Source organism: Podarcis tiliguerta, assembly GCF_965153285.1.
Source record: "Podarcis tiliguerta genome assembly, chromosome: 16".
NCBI classification, from domain to species: domain Eukaryota; kingdom Metazoa; phylum Chordata; class Lepidosauria; order Squamata; family Lacertidae; genus Podarcis; species Podarcis tiliguerta.
The window spans coordinates 25,218,799-25,237,823 of record NC_139549.1 but is presented as its reverse complement, the minus strand read 5'-3'; the positions used below and the strand labels follow the sequence as shown (position 1 = coordinate 25,237,823).

The window sequence follows — 19,025 nt, the reverse complement described above, 5'->3', positions numbered from 1 at the left end:
CATTCAGAAGCATCATTGCCTTGGACTGTGGAGTCGGAGCATAGCCATCATGACTAGTAGCCATTGCTATCCTCCATGAATTTGTCCAGTCCTCTTTTACTGCCCTACAAGTGAGTGGCCATCACTTCCTTCTATGGAAGTGAGTTCCATATTCAGTTCAAGCAGTGATCTTTCAACACTTCCATAGGTCAGACCAACAACTCAGTGATACAGCGCAGGGACAAGAAAGCTGGTGTCCTGAGCTTGATTCCCACTCTTTCTGGCAGCCTTGCCAGCATCAGTGTGGAAACACAGCCCATCATAGTAGGCAACAGTAAGGAAACCAATGGGCTTCCTCAGACTCATTCTAGAATGTTGCGATGAGTCCCCATTGTCTACCAGCCGTTGGTCTGCATTCTTTCCCTGCTACCGATCCTCTTTCTACTGGGGCTTGCCATGGTGATGAATACAAGAGCCTCTTCTGGGCCAGGGAGAATCAGGACCCTGGACAGCTCCTAGTGTGGTGCAGTGGTTAAAAGCGATAGACTCATAATCTGGTGAATCAGATTCATGTCTCTGCTCCTCCACATGCAGCTGCTGGGTGACCTCAGGCTAGTCACACTTCTCTGAAGTCTCTCAGCCCCACTCACCTCACAGAGTGTTTGTTGTGGGGGAGGAAGGGAAAGGAGAATGTTAGCCGCTTTGAGACTCCTTCGGGTAGTGATAAAACAGGATATCAAATCCAAACTCTCCTTCTTCTTCTAGGGAAACCTGCTATCTGAGATTGGGAAGATGTTGTCATCCCCTCTTAAGCCATATAAAGGTTAGCAGGGCCTCACCTACCAGTGGCTCCACCTCCCTAGGAGGAGCTGCTTGCAATGTCTATGCTTATCTCCATCCAGCAAGCAAGAGGCATTGTCACAATTCCAGGGTACATTTCAGCCAGGCAAAAGCAACTGAGAGTGTGGATCAGCACAGATGAGAGATTGGCCCACAGAGCGGGTGAGGCAGTCTCAAGGGCCAGGTAGAAAAGCCTGATGGGCCACATCCAGCTCACAGGCTTGAAATTTCCCTCCCTGCCCTTTTCCAAAGTGGTTCTCACAGGCCAGGCCATTGCTTCTCAAACTTGGTCTCCAGCTGTTTTCCAATTCCCATCATCCCTGACCAATGGCCTTGCTAGCTAGGGATGATGAAAGTTGTAGTCCAAAAACAGCTGGAAACCCAAGTTTTGGAAACACTGGGCCAGGCCTAGCAATGCAAAGGGCAAGGTGACAGAGCCTCGTCTCTAAATCTGGTGATCGGCTCCTTCAGCTTGCATGGGAGTCCTCCCTTTCCCCATCAGTGGTTGAAAGAATAAAAGCTAGTTGGGCTTACATCCTACCAAGGCAGCGGGGAAGTCAAATCTCTTTTATGTGTCTGTATTGAAATGGTCCTGCCAGGCAATGAGTTGGCCTCCCTCTGCTTCTGCTTGCAATGAGCTCAGCAAATTATGAGCAACAGCCATTTACTGTGAGCCCCAGTGCTCCAGTAACTGGGAGAGGATGGGGCAGGAGCCAAAGGACTCTCCCTGGAACACTTTCTGGCTTTCTCCTTTCATCAGCATGCTTTTCTTTAATAAGGCCTGCTGGCATGATCTTGCTCTGAAAAAGAGAGAGAGAAAAAACACACCTCTGTGCATTGCCAGAAACTATGCAATTCTGTGTTGCAGTGCAGCAGCCCCAGTCAGAATCATGTGTCCACAACATCTCTGATAAAGCCCATATTATGATATCTGGAGCAGCCTCCGCTGGCCTGTGGTTCTCCAGATGTCATGGGAAATCAACTCCCATCAGTCCAAGCCAGCATGGCCAAGGGTCAAGGGATTTGCTGTCCAGTGGTGCTCAATGGTGGAGCAGCAGTTTGGGATGCAAAAGGTCCCTAGTATGGCCAAATTGGACAAAGAAAAGACTCCTGCCTGAAACCCTGGAGAACCACTGCCAGTCAGTACTGAGCTGGATTAACCAATGGCCTGACTCTGGATAAGACAACTTTCTGAAGCAAGCTAACTTTACTTTCTAGAATGAACCACCTATACTGGCTGGAGTAAGCCATCCCAACTGGGTGGAGTGAACCATCTCTCCTGGCTGGAGTGAACCATCTCTCCTGGCTAGAGTGAACCACCTCCACCTGTTGGAATGAACCATCTCTCCTGGCTGGATTAAACCACCTCCACCTGCTGGAATGAACCATCTCTCCTGGCTGGAGTGAACTACCTCCACCTGCTGGAGTGAACCATCTCTACCTGCTTGTCTGTGAGCAGACATTGTGTCCATCCTGCAAGCCATTGAAATCCTCCCCAAATTTGCCACCTGTGTATGGCATGATGAATTCAGAAAAGTCCTTTCAGCTCAGGCTTTCTGAGATTGAAGAGAGTCCCACAGGACACACACACCGTCTTGCAGAAGGCCAAAACGGCTCATCGGATGTCACAGGCTGCCCGGATTTTATGCTGCATCCTTGCACACTGAGAGGGATAAAAAGCAGCATATGGGCCTTTGCTTCCAACGCGACTTTGCAGAGCTTAATTGGATCATCCATTTTTGCTATATTAACATATTGGGACGGCAGCTAATCCCCTCAGGAGGCCCTGTAACATTGCAGATTAAAGCACTTTTCATGATCTGCATGACATGGTTGGCTAAACAATCTCAAGCAAACCGGGTCCCTGGGTGGCTTCACTCCTTATTCGGCTCAGTGGCGCAAAAGTTTTAATGCCAGCCCTCCCACCCTTCCCAGTGGGTGCTTGTTTAGATGCATGGCACCCACACACCTCCCATTTGTCACCATAATCTTTCCCAAAGAATAGAGTTGTCTCCATAGAACACCTGCTTGGGACTGATGGGTGGCTTCCTAAAGAAGATTTAAGGGCCAGATTTCTTCCAAAAGAGGAACTGGAGGGTAACAAATCATGGCTGGATTCAGGATGCGTACCTGGTTTCCAGGTGCAAAAACATTCTCCCTCTACTACAGTCTCATCTTCTTGGGTTTGCTTTTTGGAGGGCAGGGGGGGCGTGTTGCATAACAATCTTTGCTTTTTAAGCTCCAGGTGACTTTCAGGGGTAGGCTGTGGGTCCCTGTATCCAAACCTAGAGTCATAGACTCATAGAATTTCAAGGGGCATCTACTGCAATTCCTTGCAATACAGGAATTACAGCTAAATAATCCCTGAATGATGCCCATCCAACTTCTGTTTAAAAGCCTCAAATGAAGGAGAGTCCACAACCTTCTGGAGGAGGTTTGTTCTGCTGCTGAATAGCTTTTACAATCAGATGGTTCTTCCCAGTGTTATTTTTCTAGAAAGAGGTGCCGAAACTCATCACGAACACCTCCCTTGTTACCTTATAATGGTGCCCACTTGAGAGGGGCCAGAACTGAGTTGTGGTGTGTTCCAGTTGAAAAAAGCCCTGGTTCTTCCTAATGTTTCATCTGAATCTCCTTTCTTGTCATTTGAATCCATTAGTTCAGGTCCTACCCACTGGAGAAGCGGGGGGGGGAGTTTGCTGCATCTTCTACATGACAGCGCTTCAGATATTTGAAGATAGCTCTCATATCACATCTCATTCTCCTCTTCTCCAGAAGGAACATGCCCAAATCCCTCAACTCATAAGGCTTGGCTTTCAGACTCTTGATCATAGTACCTTTTATTTCCTCCCTGGGTTTCTGAAGTCCGCTGCAGGAACTGAGAACCTCAAATGCAGCAGACAGACAAAGGTAAGGTAAAAAAAGGCAAGGTAAAGGACCCCTGAATGGTTAAGTCCCGTCAAAGGTGACTATGGGGTTGCGGCGCTCATCTCGCTTTCAGGCCAAGGGAGCCAGCATTTGTTCCGGGTCATGTGGCCAGCATGACTAAACTGCTTCTGGTGCAACGGGACACCGTGATGGAAACCAAAGCACATGGAAACGCCATTTACCTGCCACAGCGGTACCTATTTATCTACTTGCACTGGCATGCTTTTGAACTGCTAGGTTGGCAGGGGCTAGGACAGAGCAATGGGAGCTCACCCTGTCGTGGGGATTCGAACCACCCACCTTCTGATCGGGAACCCCAAAAGGCTCAGTGGTTTAGACCACAGCACCACCACTGCCTAACTACCTAGACAGGAAAAGACCCTGCATTGTCAACATAGGAAAGGCAAAAAAGTACAGTATTAACTTCTTTTCTAATATCAAGACAGGTGCTTTATATAGATACCGATGTTGAACATGACATTACACATCACTTTTTCTGCCCACACCCAGTCTACCAGGCTCAAAAGTAGGTGGCTGCCTCATACAGGATCAGGCCACTGGTCCCTCTACCTATAATAGTAGTGAGCACAGAACAAATTTTTGTTAAGTACCGGTAAGTGACTGGGAAAGGAAGAGTTAATCTCCACACACACACTGAAAATCAGCCGCAGCACCTACTATTAAATAATAATTTTTAAAACTGGCTGGTGTTTCTAAGGATACATTTAGCATCCTGTGTCATGAAACCCTAAGAAAGTACAAACAGGAAGTATGTCAGATATATGCCAAGGAGATACTCCTTCAGGGAGAGCCCTGATAGGTAAAGGTAAAGGGACCCCTGACCATTAGGTCCAGTCGTGACCGACTCTGGGGTTGCAGCGCTCATCTCGCTTTATTGGCCGAGGGAGCCGGCGTACAGCTTCTGGGTCATGTGGCCAGCATGACTAAGCTGCTTCTGGCAAACCAGAGCAGCGCACAGAAATGCCGTTTACCTTCCCGCTGGAGTGGTACCTATTTATTTACTTGCACTTTGGCGTGCTTTCAAACTGCTAGGTGGGCAGGAGCAGGGACCGAGCAACGGGAGCTCACCCAGTCACAGGGATTCGAACCGCCGACCTTCTGATCGGCAAGTGCTAGGCTCAGTGGTTTAACCCTGATACTAGTTTTTTAACCCAGCTGGGTGTTTCCTTGAGTCAGACTTCATCCAAGGGACAACTGTTTTCACCTAACCTCTGTTTTGAGGAGAGCATGGCTGCTGGATCAGGCCAGAGTTCCATCTAGTCTAGCATTCTGTTCTCACAGTGGCCAACCAGATGAACCTATGGGAAGCTGGAAGGTGCCCCAGGTGGGAAGGTGACCCTCAGGATAAAAAGATTCCCACACCCACAAAGCATATAGGAAATTAAAAATGGTGTCTCCAAGCTGACTGGTGCTGATCTCAGTGCTGATGGTGCACCTGCCTGCTAGGTTGGCTCACAGCTGATGCAGTTTCTATCCATTTACATGTTCAATATTAAGACAAAAATTCACATTGAAGTACTATCCGGTGAAGTATTTCCTCCTATATATATAAAAATGTAAGGCTGTCATCACGTAGCTCCCATTGGAAGATTTGTAGTGCGGCATCGCAACCCTGCATTTGCATGAAGAAAAATCCAAGAGGCCAAGAAAAGTGAACTAAGCATTTGCATGGAGTGAGAAGAGGAAGCTTTTGGAAATTAATGCAGCAGGGGTGGCCAAGGGGTTGGTGAGCAGAGCAAGCAGGGATTCAGTCCCAGTACATACCTATTTTGTGATGATGGTGATGATGATGACTATTATAAAAGTGGAAATAACCCATAACAGACAGATTTGACCCTTCCTAAATCATGCTGTGACTTTTGGATTTTTTCTTATTAATGGGCCAGTACTGCTACCTATGGCTCCCCCACCCCCTCCCCAATTCCCCTCCTGCAACAAGAGTTACTTACTCAGTGCATGTTGATGAATCAGACTTGGGCCAGGTGTAGCGTCTCCAGAAGAGTCTCCATTTGTCAGGGCTATTGATTCCTGCCTCCACCTTTTGATTTACGTCTTTAATCAAATCGACTGGAGCGGAGCGAGGGGGCTGCAGAGAGCCCCTGCTTGTCCGCTCAACCTCCTCCTGCAGCATTGTGGTTTACTAGCACCCACTCTGACAGCAGACTGCTGAAGCAGCAGGATCCCTCACCGCCATTAAAGAATCATGAGAGGCACCATTAAGGCAGGCTACTGGGATGGAAGATGACAGATTCCTCAAAGTGGGAGATGATGCTGGTTTGGACTCAGGCCATAAGCTGTTGCCTGGGGGATCCCTGAAGTGTGTATATATGTTGACTTCATACCAATGGTCTGACTCAGTATAAGGCAGCTTCCCGTGAAACCAGCCCTTCATTCAGAACCATGAGGAGTGGAATCCTGTTTGATCTGTAAGGGGATGCCGGTGGCGCTGTGGTCTAAACCACTTAGCCTCTTGGGCTTCCTGATCAGAAGGTCAGCGGTTCGAATCCTCATGATGGAGTGAGCTCCCGTTGCTCTGTCCCAGCTCCTGCCAACCTAGCAGTTCGAAAACATGCCAGTGCAAGTAGATAAATAGATACCATTGCAGCAGGAGGGTAAACAGCGTTTCCATGCACTCTGGTTTCCGTCACGGTGTCCCGTTGCTCCAGAAGCAGCTTAGTCATGCTGGCCACGTGACCCAGAAAGCTGTCTGTGGACAAACGCCAGCTCCCTCAGCCTGAAAGCGAGATGAGCGCCGCAACCTCATAGTCGCCTTTGACTGGACTTAACTGTCCACGGGTCCTTGACCTGGGTCAGTGATGGAACACCTGCTTTGCATGCAGAATGGCCCAGGTGTAACCCTCCATGGCTGGTAAAAACTCCTCACCCTGGAGGGACCCTGCCAATCAGAGTAGGCAATATTGAGCTAGATTGGTGAAAGGGTGAAAGGAAGTTCAATTGCATGTTGTTGTTGTTGATTACCAAAATTTGTATATTAGATAGTCATCTAAAGATCTTAGGGCAGTTCACAGCATAAAAATACAACATAAAAACACCAAATACATACTAAAACTAAACAATAACCCCCCCCTCCCACAAACACATTTAAAAGATCACAGGACAGTGGTTTTTTTCTGGGGGTATGCAGAGAGATGCATACCCCTAAACATTTTGTGAATCTTTGTACTTTTGTCCATTTACTGTATTTATTTTCCCCAATTTGAACTATAAAATGGTGGTTTTCTTGAGTCAAAATGAGAGTACCCCTAAACATTTTTTAAAGGGGGGGGGGAGCACTACATAGGGTTGTTAATCAGCTGAATGCCTGGTAGAAGAGGAACATATAGAAAGATGCACAGGCCTGTTTGAACAGACAGCTATATTCAAATGGCTTAGAAGATCACATTTTGACTGGTGGAGCTTCCATTCGTATTGAATACTTGTGCAATATGATAGGGCTGGAGGTGTCATTGCTGTCGAGAGCTTTTGAAGGGACAGGATCTGAAGGGCGAGGTGAGCCTTGTATAGGAATGGGGTGGACCTTTGACTCGTTTCTCATGTTAATGAAAACTACCTAATTCCCACTTCCCAGATGTGATATGTGAAACAAAACACAGCCTTCCTTCAAAATCCAGAGTTCTCTGGGGGCGTTTTCATTGCAGCTCTCCAACCAAATAATATGTGTGAATGTGTGCATTAAAGGGAAGATTGCATATATTAGTGAAAGCAGCAGAGCATCCTATTAGGGGGCAATGTTTGCGGAAATGGCAAGATGGTATGCAAAAATGTGCATATATTAAAATGTGCTTTAACACTGATGAATTTCCTTGAGGACTTCTTGCTGGATCAGACTCATAGCTCAGCACCCAGTTCCCATGGGCTATATTCGTTCAGGAATTCCTTCTTCACAAATTTTCCATATTAAAGTTATCTAGGTGTGACCATAGCTGTCAACTTTTCCCTTTTCTTGTGAGGAATCCTATTCGGAATAAGGGAATTTCCCTTTAAAAAAGGGAAACGTTGACAGCTATGGGGGTGACTTCTTCATGCAGCTTGTAGTTCAACAATGCAACTCACTCCCACATGAGACGGCCACCAATTTGGATGGCTTTAAAAGAGGATTAGACATCCTGATCAAATTTGCAGATGACACCAAACTGGGAGGGGTGGCTAACACCCCAGAGGACAGGATCACACTTCAAAATGACCTTGACAGATTAGAGAACTGGGCAAAAACAAACAAGATGAATTTTAACAGGGAGAAATGTAAAGTATTGCACTTGGGCAAAAAAAATGAGAGGCACAAATACAAGATGGGTGACACCTGGCTTGAGAGCAGTACATGTGAAAAGGATCTAGGAGTCTTGGTTGACCACAGACTTGACATGAGCCAACAGTGTGACGCGGCAGCTAAAAAAGCCAAAGCAATTCTGGGCTGCATCAATAGGAGTATAGCATCTAGATCAAGGGAAGTTATAGTGCCACTGTATTCTGCTCTGGTCAGACCTCACCTGAAGTACTGTGTCCAGTTCTGGGCACCACAGTTCAAGAAGGACACTGACAAACTGGAACGTGTCCAGAGGAGGGCAACCAAAATGGTCAAAGGCCTGGAAACGATGCCTTATGAGGAACGGCTAAGGGAGCTGGGCATGTTTAGCCTGGAGAAGAGGAGGTTAAGGGGTGATATGATAGCCATGTTCAAATATATAAAAGGATGTCACATAGAGGAGGGAGAAAGGTTGTTGTCTGCTGCTCCAGAGAAGCGGACACGGAGCAATGGATCCAAACTACAAGAAAGAAGATTCCACCTAAACATTAGGAAGAACTTCCTGACAGTAAGAGCTGTTTGACAGTGGAATTTGCTGCCAAGGAGTGTGGTGGAGTCTCCTTCTTTGGAGGTCTTTAAGCAGAGGCTTGACAACCATATGTGAGGAGTGCTCTGATGGTGTTTCCTGCTTGGCAGGGGGTTGGACTCGATGGCCCTTGTGGTCTCTTCCAACTCTATGATTCTATGAAATTCACGGAGGAGAAGGCATTTGATGGCTCCTAACATTGATGGCTCTTTTCTGCCTTCATAGTTGGAGGCAGTAATGCTACTGCATACTAGTTGCTGGAAACCACAGGAGCGGGGAGTGCTGTTGCACTGGGGTCCTGCTTGTGGGCTTTGCATAATAAGCGAGAACAGGATGCTGAACTAGATGAGCCATTGGCCAGATACCCCAATGGGAAACTTGCAAGCAGAGTCTGAGCACAACAGCACCCGTCGCCCCATGTGCGATTCCCAGTAACTGGTATTCAGGGCAGGTAAAGGTAAAGGGACCCCTGACCACTAGGTCCAGTCGCGGACAACTCTGGGGTTGCGGCGCTCATCTCGCTTTACTGGCCGAGGGAGCCGGCGTACAGCTTCTGGGTCATGTGGCCAGAATGACTAAGCCGCTTCTGGCGAACCAGAGCAGCGCACGGAAACGCCGTTTACTTTCCTGCTGGAGTGGTACCTATTTATCTACTTGCAATGGTGTGCTTTCGAACTGCTAGGTTGGCAGGAGCAGGGACCGAGCAATGGGAGCTCACCCCGCCGCGGGGATTCGAACCGCCGACCTTCTGATCGGCAAGCCCTAGGCTCTGTGGTTTAACCCACAGCGCCACCCGCGTATTCAGGACAGATGATACTGCAATTCTCTGTCTTAAAGCAGTCCTCACCCCGAAGCAAGGTTACCAAGCCTGCAGATAGCAGCTGAACTTCTTTTTGGAACCGGGATGGTCAAGGAAACTGGGCTGTTTGGAGTGATTATAAAGTTATTCCTGGGCTACTTAAAAGAGCAGAAAGGTTGTATCAACTGGCAAGTGCTAGATTAAGAACGCCCCCCCCCTTGCAAAAAAAAAACCCCAAAAAACACCCCACTCACTCTTACTCAGGATTGTGCCTGTCAAAGCCATATGCCCAGATTCCCCGGGCAAAGACAGATTAGTCCAAAGTGGGTTTTTTGCAGTAAGTTAATGTGAAAAATCGCTCTCTAAATGAGGGCAGATCCTCCTCAGCCCTGTTGAGAGTGATTAGAGGAGCCGCTGCTTAGCCTTTAATTCAGAAAGCTCTGGATTTGCTCTTTATTTACGAGGATAACGTTAGCCCTCTTTTCACCCCAAATGCAGAGCTGTAAATTAACCCTGCCCGGAACAAACCTGTGATGCTGCAAAGCTTTCCTGGCCCAGGCCTTCATGCGTTTTCCAACCTGCGGCCTCACTACAATTAACACCTGATGGAGAGAACATCACGTAAGAAGACCATTGACCCATCTGGTCCAGCATCCTGTTCCCACGGTGACCACCCAGATGCCCCAATGGGAGAAGCAGGACTTGAGCACGAGAGCACACTCTCTCCTCAGGCTTCCAGCAACTGGTACCCAGAAGCATTGCTGCCTCTGACCATGGATGCTGAGCATAGCCATCAGGGCTGGTAATAATAATAATAATAAATTTTATTTATACCCTGCCCTCCCCAGCCAAAGCTGGGCTCAGGGCGACTAACAACAATCAAAACAATCCAACATTCTAAAAACCTTTCATTATAAAAATTAATTAAAATCAACTTGATGGCAACCATTAAGCAAGATTCTGTGCAGATTGCCAAAGGAGGGGGTCAGGCTGCGCCCTGACCAAAGGCCTGGTGGAACAGCTCTGTCTTACAGGCCCTGCGGAAAGATGTCAGGTCCCGCAGGGCCCTAGTCTCTTGTGACAGAGCGTTCCACCAGATTGGAGCCACAGCCGAGAAAGCCCTGGCTCTAGTTGAGGCCAGCCTAACCTCTCTGAGGCCTGGGACCTTCAGGATGTTTTTATTTGCAGACCGTAGGTTTCTCTGTGGGGCAAACAGGGTTTCCCAAACTTAGGTTTCCAGCTGTTACTGAACTACTGCTTCCATCATCCCTAGCTAGCAGGAGCAGTGGTCGGGGATGATGGGGACCGTAGTCCAGAAACAACTGGAGACCTAAGTTTTGGAAACCCTGGTCTAAACCTTCCACATACCCGATGTAGGCAAGACTTGGCCAGATGAATCAATGGTCTGACTTGGTAAGAGGCAGCTCCCTGTATTGCTTCACAAGAAATGCTCCTTAAAAGTCATCCCAGTTTGGAATCTCCAGCATCTGAAGGCTTGAGCCAGTGCATCCGGCCATCAGAAGGTACAAAGTGTCCTGTTCTCACAGTGGCTGTTGCCAGATGTGTTATGTACTGAAGTTCTCACCCTGGGCCAGCAGGGAGATACTGTAGATAGTTTTCACTCGGGTCCACATATGCAAATAAGGGATTGAAAGTGGCGTTCAGTGATTGGATAGTTACAGAAAATGGTTACTGTTGCGTTCTAGTGGAGCTCTATATAAGCAGGCTGGCTGATCCCTTCAGTTCAGTCCTGTTCTGGCCTGTGAATAAACAAGAGCTGTTTGAAGAATCGCTGTGTCGTCTGATATGTTCACCCACAACTTAACAAGATGCCTGCAGAAACCCATAAGCAAGAGCTCAGTGCAAGATGACTCTCCCCTATGGTGGTTTCCAGCAACTGCTATTGCCTCTGACTGTGGAGGAACAGGATAACCATGATGGCTAATAGCCCTAACCTCCATGAATTTATGCAATCCTCTTTTAAAGTAATCCAGTCTGGTGGCCCATCAAGGCCTCTTGGGGGAACAACTTCCATAGTTTAACAATATGTTGCATGAAGAAGCACTTTTTCAAACTGGTTTTATCAGAGGGTGTGAGGGAGCCCAGTGGTGGCAGAAGCCTCCACCGCCATCATTCAGCCCGGACACTGAGGCCCAGCTCTGAGGGCCTTCTGGCGGTTCCCTCACTACAATAAGTGAGATTACAGGGAACCAGGCAAAGGCCCTTCTCGGTAGTGGTGCCCAGCCTGTGAAACACCCTCCCCTCAGATGCCAAGGAGATAAACAACTATCTGACTTTTAGAAGACACCTGAAGGCAGCCCTGTATTGGGAAGTTTTTTATGTTTGATGTTTTATCGTGTGTCTAATATTCTGTTGGGGGCCGCCCAGGCTCCAGATTCAGCCTGCGCCATGCTCAGACTTAGAGATCTCCCTCGGGCCAAAGATGGCCACCAAATGTCTAAAATAGGACTGTTGGCTGAAATGACATTAAAAGCAAATGTCCGCTAAGCAGATTGGAGGCTTTGAGAATTAGGCATTTGACTTATTTTGACCTAAATCTCCAGTTTAATAAAGTCAAATCCCTCCACATTCCCCTTGAATGCGGAAGACTTTGCTTGACAGGCTACGCCATCGTGCAAGATGTGAGGGTTCTCGCTGTAGCCAGAGTGTGGAAGATTTTTTTTTTACAAATATCAGTCAGCATAGAGAACCCCAGCCCTCTTGAGGTTAAATCGGGTGGGGCTGCATGTGGTAGGGAAAGATGAGGGCCTGCGGTGCCTGGGTACAAAGCCCTAGAAATCATCTTTCAATGGAACAAGGAAGGGCTGCAACCAGATGTTGCAGTATAGAGTATTCTAGTCCCTGTCCAGAGTACTTCATGCCGTCCTTTCCCCACTTCAACAGAATTCAGTGGCCACAGATCATACCCAGACCTCACTGGGGTATGTTGAGGAACACAGACACACAGCAGTGGGGCAGTGGGATAGCTCAGTCAGTAAGACCATGAAACTCTTAATTTCAGGGTTGTGGGCTCAAGCCCCATGCTGAGCAAAAAGATTCCTGAATTGCATGGGGTTGGACTAGATGATCCTTGTGGTCCCTTTATAATTCTATGATTCTATGTCCTATATGATGCTCCAGTACATCTAGCTCAGTATTCTGTACATGCAGTGGCTTTGAAGGGTTTTAGACAGGGAGCCTTGCCTATCCCTACAATGAGAAGCTGGGAATTGAACCCAATGCTTTCTGAAGGCTCTGCCACTGAGCTGTGGTCCTTTGCTGTACTGAGTCACACCCCTGGTTTCATCTTTTAAAAAAGGTAAAGGTCAAGGACCCCTGGACGGTTAAGTCCATTCAAATTCGACTATGGGGTGTGGCGTTCATCTCCGCTTTCAGGCCAAGGGAGCTGGTGTTTCTCCACAAACAGCGTTCCGGGTCATATGGCTAGAATGACTAAACCGCTTCTGGTGCACAGAATACCATGATGGGTGCCAGAGTGCACGGAGCTCAAGAACACACACTAGCCAGGCAAAAGCAAGCAAGGAGTGCATAGAGAATGGCCAGTAAAGGGTTATTAAAATCCGAGCCGGAGAAGAACTAGGGAGCCACAATGCCCCCTAGAGTTACAAGTTGGTATTAGAGAGCCAAACATTACAAGTAGGACTGGAGGAGAAATTTGATTCAGTTAGCTCTTAACATTGAACCTACCAAACTGACACTTTTCGATGCTATACGTGAACTAAAGCATCCTTTGAAATTTGCGCTTCTCTGAATTTTGTAATGCTAGGGTAAAACATGCACAGAAAGGTATACATATTGGTGAACACAATATACAAGTTGCCTTATATAAGAAAGAATTGCTTTGCCAAAAAACCCAATCTGTATATTGGGCAAAATTGCATACCTAGATGTATACTGTATAATGAGAAAATTGCAGTAAGAGGTTGGTGACTTTTCATGGGGATTATTTTAAAACAAAAAAGAAAGAAATTGGAAATGGTTGTGAAAATATGGGGAACAGAATTTAAGACTGGAAAAATAAATAACTTGGGGAACTGAAATTGACACTGAAGTCAGTGAAGTTCATGTAAGCCACATTCACACCATACACTTAAACTACTATGATACAATTTTAAACAGTCATGTCCCCTCCCCGAGAAGTGTAGTTTGTTAAGGGGTCTGGGAGCTCTTAGAAGACCCCCAGAGCTACATTTCCCAGAGTGGTTGAACAATCAATTTCTCTTCCAAGAAAAAGCTGAGAATTGTAGATCGGGGCAGGGAGATAGAGGGGGTCTCCTAATAACTTTCAGCCCCCTTAACAAACTACACCCATGATTCTTTGGGGGAAGCTAGTGATGTAAAAAATGGGGTTTGGCTTGTGCTGCCCAACTCCCCATAGGACTCTGAGTCCCCTAAGTCCGTGAAGTTTTTAATATCTAAAGCTGTATTGTTTTTAACACTCGATTGGGAGCCACCCAGAGTGGCTGGGGAAACTCAGCCAGATGGGCGGGGTATAAATAAATAAATTATTATTATTATTATTATTATTATTATTATTATTATTAGTCAGAGAAGAATGGATGGAGGCAGAATCCAGTGGAAAGCAAGGCAGATATTTATTTTTCTGTTGCAACAGAGTTCTCTCCCCTCCTTCCAAGGAGGGACAGACCCTGAACAAAAGTATACAGGGACCTTTAAAGACTTTTGACATTGCCCAACCCCCTTAGCCAAAGACCACCCCCAAAATCTTCATACATACATTGCAGAAGGAGGCAGTTTACAGCAGAAATCCTGTCTGCCAGGATACCTGAAGATGGTCACCGATTGCATTACCTGGGCAGCCTGGCCATTCTTTTGTGATGGTTAATACTTTAGTTCCTGAATCCAGGTTGCAGGCTCACCCTATTCATACACAAATAAAATCCTTAAAACAGGATTTGGAAGCAAAAAGACAATGGGAAGGCTTTCCCCATTTGCCTCCCTTACTGCAGAGGAATATTTGAGGTCATCGGGAGAGTCAAAATGGCTTCAGGATTGCTCTCCTGTACTATTTCAGACACGTGGTTTATATATTTAGAAATGCGAGCATTTATTCCATATTTGAGACCTTAGAATTCTCATAACACCATGACTTTTGATACCTTAATTGTGTGGTGAAAACGTGACTGTAGAGACCCACAGAACCCCACCCTGTGGCAACATCACTGTGCTTGACAGATGCTGTTGGGCACCAGCTCCCATCAGTCCTGCCACCATGGGGCAATGATCAGGGATGACGGAAGCTGTAGCTCATCCACCGCTGGAAGGACATGTAGCAGGAACCCCCCCCCCATCATTCAGTTTGTACAGACTTCACACACACTCACACTCACACACTACATACGCTACACTTCGGTTATAAATTCATAGAAAATCAACCATACATCAGATTTGCACTGTTCCACTTTTATTTTACTCCATGAAGGAAGGACTACAAAATGGGGAAGGTTTGATACAGGCCACCATAATCCCTTGAGCATAGGAGCATATCCATAGGAGCCCTGCCCAGTTGCTATGCCAACCCTGATGGTCCCAGACAGAAGTCAATCAAAAAACACAACAGACTGCATACAGGAGTGGATTCAACACGGACTATAACAAAAGAACAGTGATTGGATTTCCCCTCAGGGGGCAGGAAACTGCAATCTCCCCTTTGTCACCTGGAAAGTACTCATGGGGAGGGGAGAAAGGAGGAACCAGCCAGGTGACAGGACACTCAGGTTACCACCACAACTCCTCCCTCAACCCCTCCTTTCTGTAATGTATGCATGATGTCTCTGGGGGTGGGCTTGACCTCGAGGAGGGGAATTTCAAAAGTTTTTATAAGGTCTTGCACACCATTGTTCTGGGTCTTTCCTCTCTCCTGTGAGTGAGGGGAACACTCTGCTGCAACAGTACAATAAAGGCCAAGCCTACAGGCTGCTGATTTGCTCCAATTTACTCTGGTTGGTGTCTTTACTTTTTGTCCAAGGGAGCCCTCGGATTTTTCCGGTAACAGACACTAATCCCTGACCCCTGTTTCAAACTCCCCCCATTTCTTCTTATTGATCATCTGCTTGCCCCCTCGATCTCAGCTTGGGTCTCACTATAACACACAATCACAACTGCACGCGTGGCTTCTGCTTCTCTTCACAGCCAGCAGATGCCTCAGAGTCTATTCCCTCCTCCTTCGCACTGCACCGCCCCCACAACTCCTTTCATTACACCAAAACAGCAATTCTCTCGGAAAGAATAACTGCTTATCTTGTCATTCTGTTTGTTAATAGAAATGGCTTGTGATTCCCATACAATGGCGTGCTGAAGGTCTCATTCATCGCGGGTTCCCGGTTGCCCACCCCCCACACCACATCTCTCTCTCCCCCCCCCCCTCCATTCTATCATGTTGCCAGCTCATCTCCTTAATGCTTTAAGAAAATCAGCTGGATCCTGGGAGCTAATTGCCCTGGTGACACGGGCGTTTGCAGCTCGCATTGCAAAAAACCTGTATAGTTTTTGTCATTTGCAAGCATAACATAAATCCCTCTACACGTTTCATCCTAAAGGCCTGTGAAATCTGCTTGCACTGTTTCTTTCTCATTCTTTCTCTCTCTCTCTTTTATCTCGGTGGATTAGCGCCTTATCAAGCCTGCGTTGCTATCATGTGAATGGAGATAAGGGACGGCTAATCCTTTCCTTCTGCTCCCTGACACACAATATTGGCGCCAAATAGGAAGCCTAGAAGCAGAGATAAATTGTCAGCCCTCGGCATGGAGGGGGAGACCCCCGATCAAAACAGGAATATATTAAAGAGTCATTCAGCACCCTCCTCAGAGGGAGAGCTGTTGTTCCTCCATCATTTTCTGAGACAGGTATTATTGCGTGCCAGGTATTAAGCTATTAGTTGTCAAGGAGGTGCTTGTTTAAAGCAAACCTATCAGCCCTGTGCAGGAGTTGCTATCAAAAGATGCTGGAGTTCGAATACCTCTCACCTGGGAGTCCTGTGCTGCCTGCATCCCAGGCACCAGATTCCATCAGCAATTTGGAGGGGGAGGGAGATGAATGGGAAATAAACCAGGAATGGCAAAAGAGCACCTGCAAAAATCCTCAAGGTGGGCAAATGGCCAGGCTGCCCCTGGTCCTCAGGGGATAAAAATAAAGCCTCACTAAATCAGACTAGGTAAAAGGTAAAGGACCCAGTCAAAGGTGACTATGGGGTTGCGGTGCTCATCTCTCCTTCAGGCCAAGGAAGCCGGCGTTTGTCCACAGACAGCTTTCCGGGTCATGTGCCCAGCATGACTAAACCGCTTCTGGCGCAACGGAACACCGTGACAGAAACCAGAGCGCACAGAAACGCCGTTTACCTTCCGGCTGCAGCAGTACCTATTTATCTACTTGCGCTGGTGTACTTTCAAACAGCTAGGTTGGTAGGAACTGGGACAGAGCAATGGGAGCTCACTCCATCGCAGGGATTCAAACCTCAGGGATGTTGTTGGGGATGGAAGAGGCAGGGCTCAGAGTAGCCAACATCGCTCTTTGTGTGGAGACATGGATTCTTGTTTTGCAACCAGATGACTGAATAAAAAGGACTACAAAATACAAACTGCTTGTTATCCTTCCCTTTGATGCTACCAGAGGGGGAGAGGACTCTCCACACCTGACACTGCCCATCTACTACCAAGCCACGTTTGAGCCTCTTGTATTAATTTGCAAAAACTCTGAACAATGTAGGTCCAGCCCCCATAGTGCAATGGCAAATCCAGAAGTCTTCATGATAGCCACAGCCATGCCCCCTTCTAATAATAATAATACAGTGGTACCTCAGATTACAGACACTTCAGGTTACAGACTCTGCTAACCCAGAAATAGTACGGCTTAAGAACTTTGCTTCAGGATGAGAAGTGAAATTGTACGGCAGCAGCAGGAGGCTCCATTTGCTAAAGTGGTATCTCAGGTTAAGAACAGTTTCAGGTTGAGAACGGACCTCCAGAACAAATTAAGTTCTTGACGCGAGGTACCACTGTAATCTTATAATTATATAGGGATGCATTGCAATTATCAGTGCAGATCTCCATGTTTTGCCTCTTTGCTCGATCTAAGATTTTCTGGACACATACCTGGGTAAATGATTCAAAGTGCTCCAATATCATATTTTGGAAGGACTTAAATTCTGCTGTGTGTGAAGTTCCATTGTTCACTTTTCCTAAATGTTTAGGTTTGAACCATACAGAATAACTCCTGAGTGGCCAACTCACCTCCTTTCGCGCTCCAGCCAGCACAAAGGATGAGAAGACTTCTTCTCAGGGGCTTAAAAGCTCCGCTTTCATGCTGATTTGGCAACTCCAGAACACTGGAGACTAGTACCCTGCTGCAGAAATAGTAATAGGTCTTTAACTCCCCTCCCGCAACTCTGGACCACCACACCGCTGATCAGTTCAAGACCCATCTTGTTCTCCCTCGGGAGGTTGTGGACTCTCCTTCCTTGGAGGTTTTTAAGCAAAGGTTTGTAGAGGTAACGCTCCGCTTTGCGAAGGCAAACCTCTCATCAGACGTGCCACAGTATGTCAAGGAGCGTTACACCTGCTTTCCCTGACCTTTTGCCTTCTTGGCTAGAAAACAGGGTTTCCCCCCTGATCTTTTGTCCTTTCACAATTGGTTTGCTGGACATATCACTTGTCTGGAGCATGACAGGGAACACAGACGTAATCAAGTATCTGGGGAACATTTGAGGGAAGCACTTGCTGACACGTGTATTTGCCAACACTGGAAATGTGCTTAGATGGAAATATGTTAAAGTTCAGAGTGGTTTCACTACTGTTTCCAATTGTTGATTTCTGCTAATAAAAGGAGCCTCTACAGAGCTAGCCGGCAGCTTGCTTGGAGCATGCTTGCTAGCTTGCTTCTGCACAGCTCACCTGCATTACCAACACCTGTCTCATTCCTTCACTTCAGAGGTTGGATGGCATCTGTCATGATGCTTTAGTTGAGTTTCCTGCATTGCAGAGGGGCTGGACTAGATGATCCTTGGGGAACCTTCCAGCTCTACAATTCTATGCTCTAGTCCACCATCTGGGCAAAGGCACATCTCCTCTCCCAGGTCCTGCTTGTCAGCTTCCCATTGGGACATCTGGGTGGTCATTGTGAGAAAAGGATTGTGGACAAGATGGGCCATCGGCCAGCAGGTTTTTCCCTGTGAGTTCTTAACACCCACATTGAGCCCCTATTGTCCTAGCTTGTAGAATAAATGTGTCTGTGGGAATTTGTTTCACTGCTGGACAGAACATAAGAAGAGCCTGGTGGATGCATCAGATCAAAGGCCCATCTAGTCCAATACCCCAAGTTCTCACAGCAGCCAATCAGCCGCTGTAAGTTACTGCCTTGTTATGTTCCAAATTGTCATATGGTGTGAATGACTAAAGCTTTTGCATCGCCTTTGTTGTTAGTTGCTGGGGGTGCATGGTTTGTAAGGCAGAATGGTGGGGGTCCAAAACCTGGAACAGATGGATTGATTATAGCTTGCAAACTGCTGGTAGAGATTATATTTGGGGTTTGCTTCTGCTTCTAGTTAAGCTGTGATTTTAGACAGAAAGAAT

The 19,025-nt window shown here is 47.0% G+C and overlaps 1 long non-coding RNA gene across 1 annotated transcript; it reads left to right on the top strand.

The window, feature by feature from the left end:
• The first annotated feature begins 396 nt into the window (after positions 1-396).
• On the top strand, positions 397-2,649 carry LOC310666743. Its single transcript, XR_014505997.1, has 2 exons — positions 397-536; positions 2,038-2,649. It is a non-coding gene; the product is annotated as an uncharacterized lncRNA (long non-coding RNA).
• The last annotated feature ends 16,376 nt before the right edge of the window (positions 2,650-19,025 follow it).